A 16,719-nucleotide genomic window follows, 5' to 3' on the forward strand; every position below is an offset into this window, starting at 1 on the left:
GAACCATTACCTGGAGGTGAGTTCAGCTGCTACAAGTGCCTCCAGCTCCACCTGGGAGGGGTGGGTGCCGCTGGGAACGTGGATATTCACCTTGCATCTGCTCTGGGTCTGCTCCCCTCTCCCCTCTTCCCTCTCCCACAGCCTCCCTCGTCCTTTGCTGGTGGCTTAGGGCAGGAGGGGTAGGATCTCTCCCTTCTAGAAAACCCCATTGAAGACTCATCCCTGGTGGGCCCCCCATCACAGCCAGCCCCTCCCCCATCCACAGGGGCCGCAGCTCCCACCCTGCCAGGGCCATGGACCCCCAGTGCCCGGCACATGGCAGCTGGCCCCCACCTCCCCCAAAAACCTGGAGATGGACCCCACAGGCACTGCGGGAGCTGGGCCAACCCCATTCCTAAAGGTCCCTGCCAGGGAAAAAAGCTCAAACACATGAAAATGAACTAGGGGTTGACGCCAACTCAGCACGGGTGGAATCCCAGGGGAGGGAGCCCCTCCCGTCCAGACCATGGGGTCATGTCTCAAATGCCTTTTCTTCACCATGCGAACCCAGCCTCCCTGAGGCCTGTGTCACTGGGTCATTTTGAGGATTCAGGGAGCGGCTGAGTGTGCGGGCACCTGGGAGCTCGGTCACCAACTTCAACCCACTTGTTGGACCTTCAACCAGCAGGCATCATGGTTCCAGGGTCACAGCGGTGACAAAGACTGACTTTATCGGTCATACAAAAGGACAGGCAGACATCAAACAATGCACACAGAAATTTCACTGCCGCCGTGGTCAGAGCTACAAGGAGATGGTAGGGTGGGCTCAAGAGCAGCCAACAGGGGCCCCTGGATGGGGGCAGTCAAGGAAGGCTTCCTGAAGGAGGTGACATTTGAAAGCATTCTGAAGACTGGATGGTATTAGCAACAGGGTAAATGAGAGAGGGAGAGGGGGAAGCCTGTGCAAAGGCCCAGGGCACCTAGGACCTGAGAGGCCATAGAGAAAGGAGGCTCCAGGGCCAGCTGCTGAAGTCAGCTAGAAAAAGCCTCTCAGGATTTTCAACCTCATTCTGAGGACACTAGAGTCGCACCAAAGCCTTTGAAGCAATGCAGTGTGATGATCAGATTGGCATTTTTAGAAGCCATTCTACCCACACAACCCCAGCCGCGATCCCCCCACTGCAGCCAGAGCCCATCAATATCAGGCAGGTGGCCACAGCCACATGATGGTGAGAGGGGGACACATCAGCTGGAAATGAGAGAACCAGAAAGAACTGGAGAGCTCCAGGAGGTGAGGTGGCATCAGCAATGCCGGTGAGGGAGACAGAGCACTCCTACAAACGGGGGGCTGGGGCGATGGCACCACCTTCTGAAATGGAGGGCTGGAGGTTTGGTTTGGGACCTGCTGAGTTGGATGAGCGGCACACGTGGGAGGTCAGTGGAGAGGCAGGTCCAGGTGGAGAGGTCTTCAAGAGTCGGCACTGGAGGGCGGGGGGCTGAAGCCCTGGTGCAGTCAGGATCCTGGCTGGAGGGTGTGGAGCGAGAGAGACCCACTGTGCAAGGGCCAGCAGGGAGGGGGAGCCCAGAAAGGGTGGGGAATCCGAGTGCTGGGTGAACAGCTGAGCACACGAGGCCTGCGAGAGGGCAGCCAGAGGTTAGGACAGACTTTTTGGTAGGCACAAGGAGTGAGCTGGGACCTGCAGGTAGTCAAGCCTGGACGCACCCCACCTCTGCCTGGTCTCCATGTACCTGGGAGCGCTGACTCCCGTGGCCAATTGCAAGGGCCCAGGTCCTGGCCTTCCTGGCACCCAGACCCTTCAACCCCAGCACCCCGAGCAGACGGATTACAAAACATCCCTGATTACACAATGGTAGATACACGTAACACATGACCCTGGACTGGATCTAATAATGGAGGAGAAAATGTCCAAAGGGACATTATTGGGACAATTGGAAAAAAAGAAACTGGAACATTAGCAAAGCTTTCCATCATTGTCAAATGTCTTGAACTTGATAACTGCACTTACGGTGGTTACATAACAAAATACACTTGTTCTTAAGAAATATGCATGGAAGTATTAAGTTTTCAAGAAGGGTGATATGTGAATCTTACTGGCAAATGTTTAGAAAACAAATGGTTGCAGATAGCCAGGTAAGGATAGATGATCGATAGACAGACAGACAGATGAATGGATGACAGATGCATGTAACTAGACAGATAGATAAATAGATGACTTATTTGATAATAGATGGAAAGATGCAGCTATAGATGGAGGGATGAATTAATAGAATGATAAAACAAATGTGGCAAAATGCTAAAAGTTAGTCAATCTGGGTATCTGGGTAGGGAATATATTGAAGTCCTTAGCATGGGTTTTATACATTTTCTTTTTCTTGCTTGTTTTATATTATTTTATGAACAATTTTGTATGTTTGAAATTATTTCAAAACAAACAGATTTTTTAAAACATCCCTCATTGGTCACAACTCCCTATAAACACTGTGACTTTTTCCTTCCTCTTGCAAAGACATGGCATCTATTTCTTCAGCCCTTGAATCAGGCTGGCTACAATAACGCCTTCGCCAATATATGGCCAGGAAGTGATGGCTTGCTGGTTCCAAAGTCTTGCTATTTCCATTTTCTGTTGGGGAACCCCATCAATGACGCATGAACAAGCCCAAGCTAGCCTGCTGCAGGATAAAAATCAAGTGAAGCAGGAATGGGTAGTCGAGTCCAGCTGGCCACCAGCCAACCTACCAACTCTCTACAGATGCCTAAGTAAGCCCAGCTGAAATCAATCAAGTGTCATCTAGATGAGTGGACACATTCAGCTGACCTGCAGACTCACAAGCAAGAATAAATGGCTGTTGTTTCAAGCTACTGAGTTTCAGACTTTTTTTTGTTATGTAGCAGCAACTAACTGTTACACTCTTCCCCATGCCCCCTAAAGGCGCAAGGATACCCTGCAACTTCCAAGGGGTTTCAGGATGCCTGGCACTTGGGGAAGAGGGAAGGCTTCTGGGCTTGCGTGCTGCCCTGTGGTGGGCTGGCCCGTAGTCCTGGGCAGGGGACCTGGCTGGGCGGCATGAGCAGGTTTGCAGGTGATGCTGGTGTCCTCCCAGTTTGTGGAACCACAGTCGAATCTCTGCACCCCTCGCTCTTCTGAGTGGGGGTGTGGACGGGCTCCGCAAGGCACCCTCTCAGATGAAACCCACCAGAGATATGCAGCTAAAATCACTCTGGCTTATAATTGAGTTAGATGGCAAGCTCTTGGGTTTAAAATTTTATTTTAATATTTTTTCCACCAGAAAAGTAAAAAGCCAGAGTTCTCAGAAGCCTCTTTTCCTGGGTTTCTCCAAGATAGGCATGTCTTGTTTTGTTTTTTTTTTGAGGGTGTGTTCTCTTGCAGCTTTTCAAATCGACATTTTCTCCTGAAGGCAGCTGGGGCATTTGATTGTATGAGAGATGTGGCGTGCTTGTAATTGCTGCCAATATTCCTTTAACGACTCTGAATTTGCATCTGTACAAGGCTGGTAATTCTTATTTGAATGCCAAGCACAAATAAATGAAACTTATTTAAAATAACTGGGAAAATTCCACACTAGAAGTGAAAGAAAAAATCCCTTATGACTGAGAATGAGATGCAGGAAGCAGTCATGGACAGGCCATCTGAAGCTGACTCAACTCGACAGGCCCAAAAATTCTGTAGCAGGTAACTGGTGGGTGCACGGCAGAAAGGCAGAAATTTGGGTTCTAGAATACCCACCCCTTGGTGTCTAGACTTCCTAGTACCTCCCCCAACCCTGAAAATTAGGAGATGGTGTGAGCAGGAGACAACTGTGGCAGACGCCGTGAATTGCCTTGCGATGTTGAGGGTAGGGGTGGGGTGTAGCTGGATAGACCAAATGGCAGCACCTTCCTGATCAGCTTAAGTCGGGGTGTCAATCATCCATCAGCTACTGTTTATCTGCATGTCAGGACAAGGCTGTGTGCTGGGATCCTGGAGTGGCACATGAAGGATGGTATACCAGGGCTGCCCCAGGAAGCGTGTACTTCGAACGGTGAGAGGAAGTCCAAACTGTCTCACAAGATGGGTTGCCAAATGAACTCTGGGAGGGTCTGGGGGATGAGACATATACGAGAACGTGCCCAGTTGGCAACCCGACCCAAATTGAGACCTACAAACTCTTGTTTATGAACATTACCATGGACTCGAGAGCCGGATCTGGATGCCTGCACCCTCATCGTCGTGCACCTGGAAACTCCTACTCATGCTTCAAGACCCAACCCAAATATCCCCTTCTCGCATGAGGCGTTCCTGCCCAAGCCCTTTGGGCGTGCGCTCATCTGTTTTCCCCCTGCTGCCACGTGGGACCTGGCCTGGGGGTTCTGTAGTTTCCTGTTTCTACATCCTGCTCTTCTCTCTACCTGAAGGTATGGGTCCCAGACCTCTTGCATCTCTACCAGTATGGTTCTCACACAATGGATGCCCAGACTCCACTCCAGCCAATAAAGTCAGAAGTGAGAGCTCCCTTGGGGATTCTGTTGCGCTGTGCTGAGACCCCTGGCTGAAGGCGAGGGAGGGTAGGTATCCCCCAGGTTGCCTTCCAAGGGGGTTCGGGACACCTCCTAAGCAGCACAGTCCCGCCTGAGCTCAGAGTTCCTCCCTCCCCAGAGCCCGTGGGCTGCACCCGACCATCCGAGATGCCCAGGAAGGAGTTAGAGGTTCCCCCAGAATGGGCTGGGGCTGAGGCAGCTGTCTTGCCCCCTTTAAGGCCCCTGCACCCGCCTGCAGGGTGATGCCGGGGGCCGGCTGTCGGCTCAGCAGCCTCCAGTGTTTCCCATGGAGAGATTCTGGCAGTGAGAATGGATGTGCCTCAGTGAGCGGTTTATGGAAAATGACAACTTCTGGAAAATGAAGCGCTCAGATGAAAAAGGGGGAAACAATAGACACAAAGGGGAGGGCCACAGTGAGGGTGCCTTCTGTCCCCTGTGCCCCGGCTGGAGCTCAGCAGGCCGCGGCGGGTCAGGGGGTCGCGCTCGCCTCCAGGGCTGTGGCAGTCGCATCACTTCATCCCCCATCCATCCCTCCCTCGTACCCCATCTGTCCCCCCCTGCACATGTTCCCCACCACACACACCACACAGGTGACAAATCCACTCCTCATTCACCATCTCTGACCTTCCCATGCCCGGGATAAAGACCCATGGTGGCGGGGGGCAGACACAAGTGGCCATCCACAGACTTCTGCCTAATGTGATTTTAAGGGGTGCTGGGGACAGGAAGGGCTCCCCCAAATGCTTCCCAGGAAGCAGATGAGAGCAAGGGCAGACGGTACATAACTGCCCTTTGTTTAAGAGGCAAAGGACTATTCCTGCAGAGCTGGAAATTCAATCTTCACACAAATAAGCTACCAAAAATTGCCATCCGTTTGTTGCCAAGTTTGGGGTTGTTATTTTCTTCCCAACTCCCCCGGTGTTTTCGGTTTTGTTTCTTTTTTAACGGCCTAAAATGCAAATTACCTTTCCTGGTGGGCCTGCTAGAGCAGAGGGCTTTGGCCTGCAGAAGCCACCCTCAAGGGCGCCCTGCGGCCTGCGCCAGGAGAGGGTTCCTCCCGGGAAGAAAGGGGGAGATCAAGGGTGATAAGAAATGTGATCCTTTTGGGTAAGTTAAGTCCCCCAGGAAGACGCGCTCTGGTCCTAAGGCCCAGTCCCGTGAACGTGCATCTCTGAAGGCAATTATTTAAGATGACAGCAGACTGGATTAGGGTGCGTTGCAAACCAAAAGGACCAGTCGGTGGCTTTATAAAAAGGGGAACACCTGGACACATGGGAGAAGGCCACGCAAAGACAGAGGCAGCCGAGGCTGAACTGCTGCAGCAGGGCGCCCAGTCACCCTGGCAGCTGGGAGGCAGGGAGGGTTTTCCCTTCAGGCTGCAGAGAGAGGCCAGCCCAGCCGACACCTGCATTTCAGGCTTCCGGCCTCCAGGGCTGCGAGGGCATCCACACCCGCTGTTTCCAGCCCCCCATCCTGCAGCACTTTGTCACGGTAGCTTGGGACGCTAAGCGTGACTCTGGCCAACCAGCACTGAAAGTCAGGCAGCAATGGGACCTGCTCACCTGTCTTACCTGGGACCCTTGTGACCCTTTCCTGCCACTTAGATGTTCCTTTTCTCACAAGGAGAGAGAGGAGGAAAAAAGATTCATCAAGGCAACCCTGGGAGACATGTCGCCACTGTGGGGAAGCCCAGGACAGCAGAGAATGATGTAGAAAACGCCAGTCTCAAAGGACAGCTCACCGTAAAACGAGCAGCCTGCCTGCCTCCAGGTTTCCTTCTCTTCTGAGGGGGTGGACAGGTCATTGTGACTCCTGGGTGGTGTCCTTTTGCATGTCCACCCCACTGCTGAGGTCCCTGGTCGGAGGGGACTGTCCTCTGTCCCTTCATCCCAGGGCTGGCCTCTTAAAAGCGTCGTGTGTGTTTCCAGCCCAGTTCTGCCCTGCCCGCCCATTGTCCATCCAGCAATTAGCCACAGCCCTGCTGCAGTGTTCTGAGGACGTCCCGAGCCCCAGAGTTGGGGTGAAGGCCCCACTAAAAGTGAGGCATCCGAGAGAGAGCCCTGAGCATCTTGCTATGCTAGGTGCCACCTAAAGGGCAGGTATGGCCGGGGTCAAGGCTCTGGGAGTCAGGTGCAAGGACAAGCACTGCTGAACTGAGCCCACCTGCTCCAGGGGCACAGTCCTTCCTCCCACTCAGAGGGTCCCCCCAAACCGCTTTGCCATCTAGAGTCTTCAGGGCCGAGAAGGATACCCCATCCACACCCACATGGCTAACCCGAGACCCAAAAGGCTGAGCCCCCACCAGGGCCCACTCATCTGGACAAGAGGCACACAAGACCGCGCACAAGCGTTTCTGAGGCCTCAGCTCGGAACTCCTGCAAACAGAAGCCCAGACAAGGGTTTGGAGACAGACCACTCACTTGGGTGTGAGTCCAGGAAGGATGGAGGGAAAGTTAAGTATTGTGTTAGTGAACAGGTCATTCTGCAGAAGACCGGGGCTCAGTCCATCAAGGGGCCCTGTGGGACTCTGGGAGGGCAGGGAGATGGCCTCCAGTTCTGTCTGATGGGTGGTGGGGAGTGCCCTGAGTGCATTACCACTCCCCCTTCCAGCTGCTCCCCTCCCTTGGGAGAAGGCTCTGGGGCGGCAGGGAGGGTGCTGGCAGCAGGAGCCACCCTCCGCAGCTGCTTCGAGCTGAGCCGGGGACATTGCGTGGCTCCGGACCCCAGAGGCATCTCCTCGATCTCCAGGGGACACACGCTCTCTGTGCTGATTTTGGCCCAGACCAAAGGACTTGCTGCTTATGGTGAGAATGTGCTCCTGCCCGGCCTCCCTCTACACCCGAGGTACAGCTTTGCAAGTGCCCAAGCCACAAGTCGGGTAGCGACAAGAGAGGAGCCTGGATGGGCTAAGTGCATGTGGCCGTCAACGTATCCAAAACATCCCCCCGCTGACAGCGTCACACTAGACCAACCTGAGGCCAGGAGATCCCCAAGTCCTCAGCCCCTCCCCACCCTGCACCCTGGCCCTGGCAGACCCCAAGCCACCACCTGCAAAGCAGTGACCACGACCAGAACAGAATTGCCACTGCATGGAGATCCGGGCAGGGACAGCCCACAACGTTCAGCTCACACCAGCAGCGGCTTCCCAGACCCCGGAAGGATGGTGAGCAGCCGCCTGTTTGGCTGTCATGGGTCTCAGGGGGCAGGTGAGTGGGAGGCCACGTGAGAGAGGCAGAGATGCAGGGGGAGAAGACCACATCTCGAGGAAAGACACGGATGGCCCCTCGCCATGGGCCACGTGCCTCCCATCACAGGGGAGACAGGGACACCCAGTGCCCGTGATGCCCAACCACCCGCAGTGCTTTCCCCCTTCCGCTCTGCTCCGTGGGTGCACGGAGCTGCTTTTGTTTGGCGGGGAGCCCTCCAGGGCCCGCCTGCACATGCGTGTCAAGCTTTTATTCCAATCCCTAAACGAGGTCTTTGCCGAGAATTTATAATTCCCCCGTGGCCCCAATCTTGCAAAGATTGCTTTTTTAATGCTGTTAGGCCTTAATTCTAATAAGCTCCTCTTTATTACAGAACCAGGTCACATTGCCTTGACACTGCCAGAAAATCTTTAACCGGAAGGAAGGGTGGGCGTGGGGGGGGGAGCGGGGGAGTGGCGGCAGGGGCCAGGAGGCAAGCGCAGAGCCCCCCCTCTCCGGTCAGTGAAATTCTAAAATAACCTAATTTCTGGGAAGCAGGGTGGCTGGACCACTTCAGATAACTTGATGATGCAATCGCGTCTTTGACAGATGCCAGTTTTCTTTTTGCATCTTGATTTCTCAAGTGATCAGCAGAGGCCGGGGAAGAGGCCCATTCCAAGGGCCACGCTGGGCACAAGTTCAAGTCCCGGGCCTGGACAGACGGGCATTTGCTCTGGCTGAGTGCCTCTTCTCCCAGCGGCCAGCACCTGAGGGCCAGGAGAGGAAATAGAGAGGAGGAAGGGACCAGCAGGCTCCAGGACAGAGACCAAAAGCCGCTCAGCCATGAGGCACAGGCAGTTCTGGGCACCCGGGAATCCATCAGCCAAATGCCCTCCCTCCGGGGGGGAGATGGAATCGGGGAAAACGAAAACGAAGCTGTCTCCATCTGCATCCTCAGCACAAAAGGACAGCCCCTCTTGTGCATTCTTTCGACACTTACTAAGCACTTACTATGTGCCAGAGGCTGTTTCCTTGTCCCCCACTGCTTGGCATGGAAAAAGAAAGAATCTAAGAGCTGAGGGCCGACACAGAGCCAGGGTGGGTCGTAAACTTTCTGAGGCAAGGCGGGGAATCCAGAGGCAACACCCTCCTTCTAGAGAGTTCCATGTGGAGCTGGGTGGGGGCAGGCACCGGACAGGACAGAGGGACTCAGGGGGACACAGAGGTGGGAGACACGGCCCCTGCCTTCAAGACACCTTCAGGCTGGAGGAAAATCAGAGAAGGGAACCGATGATAGTCTCCAGAGCCCGAAACCATCTCTGAGCCACGCTACTCTAAATTAATGTGCTCAGGACACCTGTGGAGCCCGCAGTGAGGGGACCAACGCCACGGCGTAGCTGGGACCCCAGCGTGGGGAAGCCGCCACCGCGGAGGCTGTGCCTCGTGTCCTCACACCTGTCCCGAGCCCGTGTGACCGGACGACACTCTCCCAGAAGGGCAGCGCGAGCAGATCCAGCTTTGTAAAGATAAAAACTTTAATCGACGTGATGTATAATTTAAGGCAGCAGGGAAATCAAAGGTCTTTTTATTTTTTATTTTTTGCACTTTGATACCAAAGGGCACGCACGCCAAGAGCGGGACACCAAATCCCAAGGGCGACAGCCGTGGGGGGCTTCTGAGGGGGGCTCCCAGCCAAAGGCACAGCCCACAGGGTGGACCCCCAGGACCCCCAGGGGTCTCGGCTTGACCGACAGGTCTGCGCATGGAGCACAGAGGCCAGGGGCTTCGCCTCCCTGCATCCCCAAGGACACCAGACCAGGCAGCAGTGGCACGTGGGCAGCCAGGCTGGCACCCCAGGGGACCCGCCCTCGCCTGGCTGGGAAGCCATGGCCCAGATGGGAAGGGTCCTCCCGCCCAGGTGTGCCGAAGCTACGCTGCGGAGAGCCAAGCCCACCGGAGAGAGAGAGCAGCGCACACTCCCCCGGGCCTGGGCAGCCCCTCCCGGAGCCTCCCAGCGCCCGAGCCCGGCACCCACTCGTCGGACAGATGGCACTGGCCGAGCTTCCTGGGGCCTCCATAACAAAGTGCCATAAGCGGGGCAGCTTGAAACAACAGAATTTCATTTTCTCATAGTTCTGGAGGCCAGAAGTCCAAGACCCAGGGGTCAGCAGGACCACGCCATCGGAAACTAGTAGGAGAGGGTCTTGCCTGGCCTCTCCCAGCTCCTGCGGGCCGCTGGCCGGCCGCAGCATTCCTTGGCCTCTGCCTTCATCTTCACTCGGCCTTCCCTCTGGGTTTCTGCCTCTCCTTCGTCCCCTTCTCACCAAGACACCGTCACGCTGGGCCAGCACCTCCCCCCTGCCCCCAGCCCACGGTGACCGTGTCTCAACCTGATCACATTTGCAAAAACCGTATTTCCAAAGAAGGTGCCACCCTGAGATTCCAGGCTTTAGAGTTTGAACACCTGGGGCGGGGGGCACAGTTCACCCCACACCAGCGCGTCCTCTGTGCCAGGGAACACGAGATGAAAATAAGATAGGCTCCGTGTGCACACTTTAAATTGCTAAAATAGACATCTTATTCTGAAGCCCTACTTCTCCGATCCAAGTGTACCACAGCCGTCCTTCCACACCCGCTTCAACTGCTTAAAGCCCACGGAAGGAACAGGGCATCGTTTCCTGGCGTTCTGAACGGAGCCTCCTTCTGCAGGGAGCGTGTCGGCCCTGGGGGGACGCTGGGAAATTCTGCGCCAGGCGTGCAGTGGGGCGAGGGCAGGCGCTGGGAAGGACGGGCTTGGTGCTGTCCTCTGAATTCGCCGTCAATGCACAAGCGGCTCCCACATGTTCCACCGACTCTCCTAGAGGGAGGGCAAGGTGGCAGCCCCTGGCCCGTGGGCAGCAGGTTCTCGGACGCTGCAAATTCTAATTGCCAAGGCCCATCGGCCAGCAGAGAACTACGTAAGAGCTAAATATAGATCGTATTGACTTGCCTGCCATTTTGTGTGGCCCATTTCACTCCTGTTTTCCATTAGCATCAATAATTGCTGGCCACCTCCTCTCTAGATAGGCTCCACTATACACCAGAGGATCCAGCTGACCCTGGGGTCACACGCCCGGGGGGAGGCTCAGGGTACTTTCCAGACTAGTCTGGTATCTTCCAGAACAGTCCAGCACATTCCTACTGCTTTGTCCTCCCTCTCATCTACTCCTCACCCCATGCCCAGCAGAGAGGGCTGGCTCAGAGGCACACCTGATACTGCGTCCTACGTAGCAGCCAAGTCTGGTTCTGGGAATAGCTGCATGCACTCCAAGGTGCCTCAGGGCTGAGGGAAGGACGCCTGCACGGCTGGACATGCATCCAACCTAGCCACAGGCTCCACCTGGCCCCTGCCAACCCCACCGGGCAGAACCGGGGCCTGTTTTCCCTCCCAGCCAGAAACCCCGGGGGCTTTCCTGCTTGTCAGTGGACGCACATCCCCAGCCCGGGGGTCTGATGAGCAGGTGTGGGGTGTGCCCACGGACCAGGCCCCGGACCCCGTCCCACACCAGCCAACCACTGCAGGTGGAACTAATCAGAGCATGGAAGCCCACTGGGCACTCTCTAGCAGGTTCAGACAGGACAAGGAGCTGGGGTGGCACAAAGACCCTGCCCCCCCTTCTCTCCCTCTCTCTCTATAGTAGAATCATGTACTCCAACCAACATACACCTTCTTTATCTGCATCCCTGCAGCTGTGAGCCCACATAAGGGACCTTTTGAAGGTGTCACCTTAGTGAAGGTGAGGCCAGCTGCATCGGGGTGGGCTCTCACCTGGAACCCTGGAGGCCTGAAAAAGAGACACCAGAAGGCACAGGAGCAAAGAAGGAGAGGATATGGCCATGTGATGGGAGCCAGAGGGGCATACCAAGGGAGCCAAGGAGTGTGGACAGCCAGCCCCGGGACACACAGACGCCAGGAGAACAAGGTGTGCCAATGTCTTAATGTTACACTTCTTTAGCCCCAAATCGTGAGCCAATAAATCCCTGTTAAACCAACCCGCTGTAGGGTATTTTCATAGCAGCCTGGAGAACTAAGCCTCTCTCTCTCTCTGTGTGTGTCTCTCTCTCTCTCGGCCAGTCAGCTGTGCAGAAATTCAACAAATATCCATTGAGACGCTGCTGTGATAGGGGAGCCAATGGAGACCAGCCTTCGGCCCTGCCTTCCAATCGCTTCCAATCTGTTCCGGTGGCACGCGTTCAAACAAATACCAGGATCGACGATGCTTCACTTCTCCTTGGACATGCCACAGCGCCCAGAGAATGCCAGCACAGGCCTGGGGGTGCACCGGGGGAGGGGCTGGGGGTGCACCGGGGGAGGGGCTGGGGGCAGCGTCTCACGTTCCTTGTGCGAATGTACATGGCACGCACCACATGCCCGTCCACCTCAGAAGCCGCCACGGATGACGCAAGGCCTGGCGCCAGCCCACGTCTGCAGAAGGATCCAGAATCTCCCTGTTCATCTTCCCCATCTACTAAACAAATCAACCCAGCTCCCAGGATTCTTGGCCTCCAGACAGATGAAAGGACTTCACAAAGGAGATTTGCTCCTTCAGGACCCATTCACCCACAAATTCCTAGGCCCATTCACCCCAAAAATTCCCAGGTGCATTCACCTCCAAATTCCTGGGCTCATTCAGCCCCAAATTTCTAAGTTCAGTCATCCCCAGATTCCTGGGCTCACTCACCCCAAATTCCTAAGTTCATTCACTCTCAAATTCCTGAGTTCATTCACCCCGAAATTCCTGGGCTCATTCACCCCAAAATTCCTGGGCTCATTCACCCCAAATTCCTAAGTTCATTCACTCTCAAATTCCTGAGTTCATTCACCCCGAAATTCCTGGGTTCATTCACCCCCAAATTCCTGGGCTCATTCACCCCAAAATTCCTGGGCTCATTCACCCCAAAATTCCTGGGCTCATTCACCCCCAAATGTTTCCTCAAGAAACCACCTGCTCCTACACTACGAGTCCATAAATTACCAAAAAAGGGGGACACAGAAGTCTGGGACCACCTCCCATCGCTGCTGAAACATCCCTGCCGTGTACAAGCAAGGCCAGCGTGAGAGAGGGACCTGGCCCCACGTGCAGCCAGCCGGCTGTGCCCAGGACCCACGCGTCTCCACTCAGCAGGAGGGAAGGCTGACCCAGGACAAGGCAGGGGGATTGCTGGCCTCCATGGAACTGTAGCAGGATTTGCTGCTTTGGGCCAGGTTCAAGGGAAAGAAACCAGAGCCAGGCTGAAAGTGTGCCGCGTTCTTCAGCCACTGTTCCAAGGTCCAGCCCCTCCGGCTGGAGAAGGGAGGTGAGAAAAGCAGGGTGACCACTGCAAACTGCTTTGGACAGCAAGGAGGGCCATCTGCCCAAGGGTGCCCCGACCCCTCCACCCGCATACCCCTGCCCGGGGCCCGCACTGCCCCCACCCCTCCATCGTTGGCAGGGCGCTCACCCCCAGGCACCCCCCGGTCCCTTGCCTCTCTGGGCAGAAGGGAACAGCTCACCCTGCGGTCAGCAGGAGCAGACACCCCCACAAAGGGGGTTAAACAGCCCCCTCCGTCCCATCAGGCCAGAACAGTCAAACCACGAGCGTACAGGCAGACGACCGGTGACATCCTAGCTCAGCAATGGGTGGGTCCCCCACTTCCTGGTTGGGGGTTGGGCAATGTGGCCAGGCTAGGGCCGTGGCTCCCCCAGGGCTCCCCCACAGAGCCCAGAAAGACAGGAGAACGTGAGCAATAGCGAGGAGCCGGCCAGCAGGAATCCGTGGCAGGGCTTCTTTCTCCATCTTTGATCCACCCTTTTCCCACCATCCCTCCACTACCAAACCGCCCCAAAATCCCCTGCAGGGGTTCACTCGGCCGAGACCACCATCAGATGGCGTGGATGAGGGACCGTCCTCAGTCCCAGGAGCTGCTGCCCGTGAGGGGCAGCCAACAGGTGTGGTTCATCAGTGGGCACTGCCCCAACCTATACTGCCCGGGAGCAAGAGACGTCTCTGGGAGGGCACCAGTGTGGGTGGGAGACACACACACACACACACACACACACACACTCCTCGTTGTTAAGGATCTCAACTTAGAATGATGTATTCTCTGTTCTCCTGGCTATAATTATTTTAGTGTGGGAGAGAAATTCTGTCTCCAGCATCTCAAAAGTGCTACATTAGAATATCACATTCTCTGGTCCTGCAACAGCTCAGCACCCAGCTCCTATCCTCCACCCAGGAGCACTCCCCGGCTTCTCAGATGCGTGAACAGACCACAGATGCTCAGGAATGGGGGGGGGAGTCGTTCCCACTCGGAGCGGCCACACTTACAGCAACAGAAAGGAGTGAGCCACGCGTGCAAGTAACTGTGGCAACTTCGGGGAAGTTTTTTTAAAAATGAGTTTGTGAGTTGTTATTTGGGGCTTCAGTGGGCTGGAGTTTCTCTTCATTGTTTTGGGATAACGAGGCCCCTGAGCAAGGTCTCGGAAGCTGTTGGGCCAGTGTTCAAGGCAGCAGGTGCCTCCAGGCAGAGTCTCGGTGAGCACCAGGGACACAAGCCCAGGGCTTTCCTTGGGTGGGGCTGTTCCTCCTGGGGCTGCCTCCCCACACCCATCGGGGTGCTCCTCCCTGCTCCCCAGGGATCCTGAGAGACCCAGGAATGCAACCCTGGTCTATTCTGCAGTACAGACCTGCCCCAGGCATCTGCCCCAAGACACCTGGCAGGTGTGAGTTCCCAAATGAGGGGGCCAGCTGCCCCTGCACACATCCAAATGCCCACACACACTCACTCACACATACTCTCACACCCACACTCCCTTGTTCTTGCACATACATATTCACAGATTCACGTTCACACACCCCTGCACTCACTCACACACCCATGTGCTCACATATGAATGCACTCACAGGCTCACACTCACACCCACTCACATACCCACACACTCACACATCCATGCAATCACACTCCCTCACACAGACTCATGCTGTCTCTCTCACACACTCACACGTCCACACAACACACACACACCCATGCACTCACAGGCTCACACTCACTAACACACCCACACCTGCCTACACACTCACACACACACACATATAAGAGGACCAGCACTGATCATGGAAGGGTGATCAGTGGGACCCCATTCGCACAGGAGAGAACACCACTGCCCATGCTCAGAGATTTCCAGTGCCCCTCAGGCCCAAGGACCCTGGGAGCCCTGCTGGAGGCCATGGGAGCTGTTCTCCTGGGCACGGGCCATTTCCTAGGAGGGTGGCAGCAGCAGAATCTCAATCCCCAGGGACATCCTCATGCTGGTTGGGTTGCTATGGTGTGCGCACACACTCCTGCACACACACATGCTTGCATGTGCAAATGCACACACACCCAGGTGCACATGCACACACATACATGCACACATCCATTGTGCACACACATACACACAGCACTTACACACGTACATGCACACACACACATATCCATGTGTGCACATACACACATAGGCACTCACACACGTAGATGTACACACATGCACAATCCATGTGTGCACATACACACACAGCACTCACACATGTACATGCACACACATGTACACATCCATGTGTGCACATACACACACAGGCACTCACACACGTACATGCACATATCCTGCTGACCCAGTTGGCCCACTTGGGCTGTGCTGGCACCTCACTTCCCTTGCAGGTGACGCTATCCATAGAGGGCCCCTGCATAGCACCCGCCACTCTGCCTGTCTGCACAGCCTCCAAGCACAGCAAGCCCTGCCTGCCCCACGCCCTCCTGCATTGCACACGGTGCTTATTACAGACCCAAGACCCGAGAGCTGGAAAGCACCTGTTTCTGCCTCTCAGCCATGGTGCCAAGGGCTGGCCCATACGGTGTGAAGCAGGAACTTGTTCGAAAAGGGAAAGAAATGCTAAGTGCCCCTTTCAGCCCTCTGGCGCACATAATTGTAGTATCTGAGCTCACGAGAGGCCCCACCTGCCGGCTGGCTGAATAACGTCTAATGTCACAGCTCTCAGCTCACATGCAGGGCCCCTTCGCCATCGAGGAAACCAAAGCGCAAGTGGGGAGGGGGGAACCACAGAGTGTTTCCAAACGGCCCAGCTCCCACGCAGGCTCCCACACAGGTAAGTGGCCCTAGGCACACTCCGCACCTCCTCTCTACCAAGACAAAGTTTCCTAGAAGGCACTGCCAGTGTTCAAGGTGCTGAGATAACGTGGAGATCAACCAAAACGGGGGACGGCGGAGCTTGGGTGACGCTCTGCAGGTTCATGCCCTGCAGAGGGGTGCATGGGTCTAAAGACACAAGTGGGGCCCTGTGAGCCTTCAAGAGGTGAGCACATGCACATATGCATACACGCGTGTGCAGACGCACACTCATGCATGCGCACACACACGCACACATTATTTGCAGGTATCCTGACCCACAAATGCCCAGATTTGGGGCTCTCCTTGCTGGATCTTCTCACCTTGGATCTTTGGGCCCTGACTCGGTGGGGCTCAGACTCCCCCCGCGCCTTAAAGAGTGGGTGCTGAGCACCCCAGAGGCTCCCTCCCCACGGCCCGGTGCCAAGGTGGCCCAGCCACCTGCGTGGAGGTGACTGATTTATTCCGGTTGTCCTGACTCCAAGCGCCTCAGCTCTCCTCCAGCCGTGCAGGGCTCTAATGGCCCATCAGGTGGAGCGGGGAGCAGCCGTAAATCTTCCCTCCCGCTGCTCCCAGCCAGTGCGGCACGGCTTGACCTCTGGACGGGAGAAGGAGAGAGAGGCCGCTGGGGTCGAACCGGAGGAAGTGGGGGCAGGAGGGGGGACAGCGCCGATGGCTCCCAAGCCCCCACAGTACAGATGCACGCCGCAGCTCAGGACGGAGGGGTGCTGAGCAGGGAAGGGCGGTGGCCGGAGCCGCAAGGGGCACGGAGGTATCCACACACCGGGCCCCACAGCCCTGGCCTCTCAAGCCG

The sequence above is a fragment of the Tamandua tetradactyla genome, chromosome 6 (genome assembly GCF_023851605.1).
Source record: "Tamandua tetradactyla isolate mTamTet1 chromosome 6, mTamTet1.pri, whole genome shotgun sequence".
Classification (NCBI taxonomy): domain Eukaryota; kingdom Metazoa; phylum Chordata; class Mammalia; order Pilosa; family Myrmecophagidae; genus Tamandua; species Tamandua tetradactyla.